General features: G+C 40.3%; 2 long non-coding RNA genes across 2 annotated transcripts in view; one reads left to right on the top strand and one right to left on the bottom strand.

The window, feature by feature from the left end:
- LOC104992820 overlaps positions 1-2,404 on the bottom strand; it is a 10,742-nt gene extending 8,338 nt beyond the window's left edge. The window contains exon 1 of the long non-coding RNA XR_825746.1: positions 2,328-2,404. This is a non-coding gene — a long non-coding RNA (uncharacterized LOC104992820). The remainder of the gene's footprint in view (positions 1-2,327) is intronic.
- Positions 2,405-2,488: 84 nt separating this feature from the next.
- Positions 2,489-3,669, top strand: part of LOC104992821 — a 44,641-nt gene continuing 43,460 nt past the window's right edge. The window contains exon 1 of the long non-coding RNA XR_825747.1: positions 2,489-2,719. This is a non-coding gene — a long non-coding RNA (uncharacterized LOC104992821). The remainder of the gene's footprint in view (positions 2,720-3,669) is intronic.

Consider the following 3,669-nt stretch of genomic DNA (forward strand, 5'->3'; position numbering starts at 1 on the left):
AATACTTAGGAATATATCTACCTAAAGAAACTAAAGACCTATATATAGAAAACTATAAAACACTGGTGAAAGAAATCAAAGAGAACACTAATAGATGGAGAAATATACCATGTTCATGGATTGGAAGAATCAATATAGTGAAAATGAGTATACTACCCAAAGCAATTTATAGATTCAATGCAATCCCTATCAAGCTACCAACAGTATTCTTCACAGAGCTAGAACAAATAATTTCACAATTTGTATGGAAATACAAAAAACCTCGAATAGCCAAAGTAATCTTGAGAAAGAAGAATGCAACTGGAGGAATCAACCTGCCTGACTTCAGGCTCTACTACAAAGCCACAGTCATCAAGACAGTATGGTACTGGCACAAAGACAGAAATATAGATCAATGGAACAAAATAGAAAGCCCAGAGATAAACCCATCACCTCTGGACACCTTAGCTTTGACAAAGGAGGCAAGAATATACAATAGAGAAAAGAATCTCTTTAACAAGTGGTGCTGGGAAAACTGGTCAACCACTTGTAAAAGAATGAAACTAGAACACTTTCTAACACCTTATACAAAAATAAACTCAAAATGGATTAAAGATCTAAACATAAGACCAGAAACTATAAAACTCTTAGAGGAGAACATAGGCAAAACACTCTCCGACATACATCACAGCAGGATCCTCTATGGCCCACCTCCCAAAATATTGGAAATAAAAGCAAAAATAAACCAATGGGATCTAATTAAAATTCAAAGCTTCTGCACAACAAAAGAAACTATAAGCAAGGTGAAAAGACAGCCTTCAGAATGGGAGAAAATAATAGCAAATGAAGCAACTGACAAACAACTAATCTCAAAAATATACAAGCAACTCCTGCAGCTCAATTCCAGAAAAATAAATGACCCAATCAAAAAATGGGCCAAAGAACTAAATAGACATTTCTCCAAAGAAGACATACAGATGGCTAACAAACACATGAAAAGATGCTCAACATCACTCATTATCAGAGAAATGCAAATCAAAACCACTATGAGGTACCATTTCACGCCAGTCAGAATGGCTGTGATCCAAAAGTCTACAAGCAATAAATGCTGGAGAGGATGTGGAGAAAAGGGAACCCTCTTACCCTGTTGGTGGGAATGCAAACTAGTACAGCCATTATGGAGAACAGCGTGGAGATTACTTTAAAAACTGGAAATAGAACTGCCATACGACCCAGAAATCCCACTGCTAGGCATACACACCAAGGAAACCAGAATTGAGAGACACATGTACCCCAATGTTCATTGCAGCACTGTTTATAATAGCCAGGACATAGAAACAACCTAGACGTCCATCAGCAGATGAATGGATAAGAAAGCTGTGGTACATATACACAATGGAGTATTACTCAGCCATTAAAAAGAATACATTTGAATCAGTTCTAATGAGGTGGATGAAACTGGAGCCTATTATACAGAGTGAAGTAAGCCAGAAAGAAAAATACCAATACAGTATACTAACACATATATATGGAATTTAGAAAGATGGTAACAACAACCCTGTATATGAGACAGCAAAAGAGACACAGATGTATAGAACAGTCTTTTGGACCCTGTGAGGGTGGGGGATGATTTGGGAGAATGGCATTAAAACATGTATAATATCATATAAGAAATGAATCGCCAGTCCAGGTTAGATGCAGGATACAGGAAGCTTGGGGCTGGTGCACTGGGATGACCCAGAGGGATGGTATGGGGAGGGAGGTGGGAGGGGGGTTCAGGATGGGGAACATGTGTATACCGTGGTGGATGCATGTTGATGTATGGCAAAACCAATGCAATATTACAAAGTAAAAAAATAATAATAATTTAAAAATAATAATAAATAAAAAGAAAAATGAATGCAAATAAGTGGATCCACATTATATTGTATGATGGATATTGTATGATGGATAACCAATGCTAAGGAAGCGTTGGTTATTTCAATGATTCAACATACATATAAAACTATTGTGACTTTGCTTTGTAAATTACAAAAAAAAGAAAAAGAAACAAAAACAAATTCTCCTAATCCACTATCTCTTTTTTTGTCTTGATTCCAAATAATCAAATATTTGGATTATTTTGAAAGCAGTGAAGTGGGAGGGCCCCTGGGTCAGAAATACTAAGCTGAAGCCTCAGTGCTGTCTTTTGCTATTTGTGTGACTTGGGGCAATCATTCCCCCTCCCACCTGGTTCTCTCTAGCCCCTCCTCAGTGGGTATGGGACTTGACACCAGAATGCCTAAGAGAGCAGCCTTCACCCTGCAGGGGGTTGCTGCAAGCCAGCTTTCAAGTGCTGTCCTCCTTACCTGTACAGAGGGTGTGAGGCACCTAGCTGGGTCACGATACCTCAAGGAGGAGCTGATATCATGTGCTGCGTGCTTCCTGAGTAGAGACCTTTGGTCTGTTGTTGCTGCTTTGTTTGTAATTAATTACCTTGTCATGCATCACTTGAAGGGAGGATTAGGAACTTTCTGAAAGCTGCAAACATTCTAAAAGTATAAGAGGAGGGTTTCTTTCCAATTGTTAGTCTATTACCTTCTAAAACTTAATTTAGTTCAAGGATTTCTAAACAAGACAAGATGTACAACTCCCTTGGATCTTCCTAAGAGAAAGGCACTCAACCTTTTTGCTCCTCCATCAGCTTGGAACAGCTTGCCATCAAACTCCAGCCCCAACAACACAGTAGTTGCTCTAACAAGTAAGTGGTATTCTGAGCTGTAAAGTCCAGAAGTCACTCTCCAGTCCTTCTGGGACTTAAATTCTCTGCATCATCTGGCCTTTCAATGCTTCCTCTCAGACCTTTTCCCCTCACCTCCCTTGAGAGCATCCTCTCTTGTTTTTCTCCCTTCCTCCGTCTCTGTTAGGCTACTGGGCCAATCCTGGCTCTTCAGATTCAATGATTCTGTTTTCAGTAATTTTGCTAGCCAGCTGACATCACACTGGTACTTGAAACCAGTTCTAGTGGGGGTATTTTTACCATGCCAATTGGTGAAAACTCCAATTCGGGACCTTTCCTTTTCCTTTCCAGTAAAGCTGGTATTGAACTGTTGGCAGTTAAGAGCTTATCTTGCTCTGCCCACACCGTCTTAAACACTGTATTTCCTTAGTGTTTCTGTCTTCAGGTCTCTTCCTTTTCTGTGCTCTCATGACTGACTTATTCTGCACTTCATTCTGTATCATTCTGCATGCGGATGACTCCCCTGCCTACCTCACTTTCCTTTCATCTCTAGTCTGCGTTTTTTTTCTTTTAACTTATCTATTTTCTGTTGAAGGATAATTGCTTTACAGAATTTTGTTGTTTTCTATCAAACCTCAACATGAATCAGCCATGAGATCAGATCAGATCAGTCGCTCAGTCGTGTCCAACTCTTTGCGACCCCATGAATCGCAGCACACCAGGCCTCCCTGTCCAACACCAACTCCCAGAGTTCACTCAGACTCATGTCCATCGAGTCAGTGATGCCATCCAGCCATCTCATCCTCTGTCGGCCCCTTCTCCTCCTGCCCTCAATCCCTCCCAGCATCAGAGTCTTTTCCAATGAGTCAACTCTTCGCATGAGGTGGCCAAAGTACTGGAGTTTCAGCTTTAGCATCATTCCTTCCAAAGAAATTCCAGGGCTGATCTCCTTCAGAATGGACTGGTTGGAT

Source organism: Bison bison, unplaced genomic scaffold (genome assembly GCF_000754665.1).
Source record: "Bison bison bison isolate TAMUID 2011002044 unplaced genomic scaffold, Bison_UMD1.0 scf7180017864224, whole genome shotgun sequence".
NCBI lineage: Eukaryota > Metazoa > Chordata > Mammalia > Artiodactyla > Bovidae > Bison > Bison bison.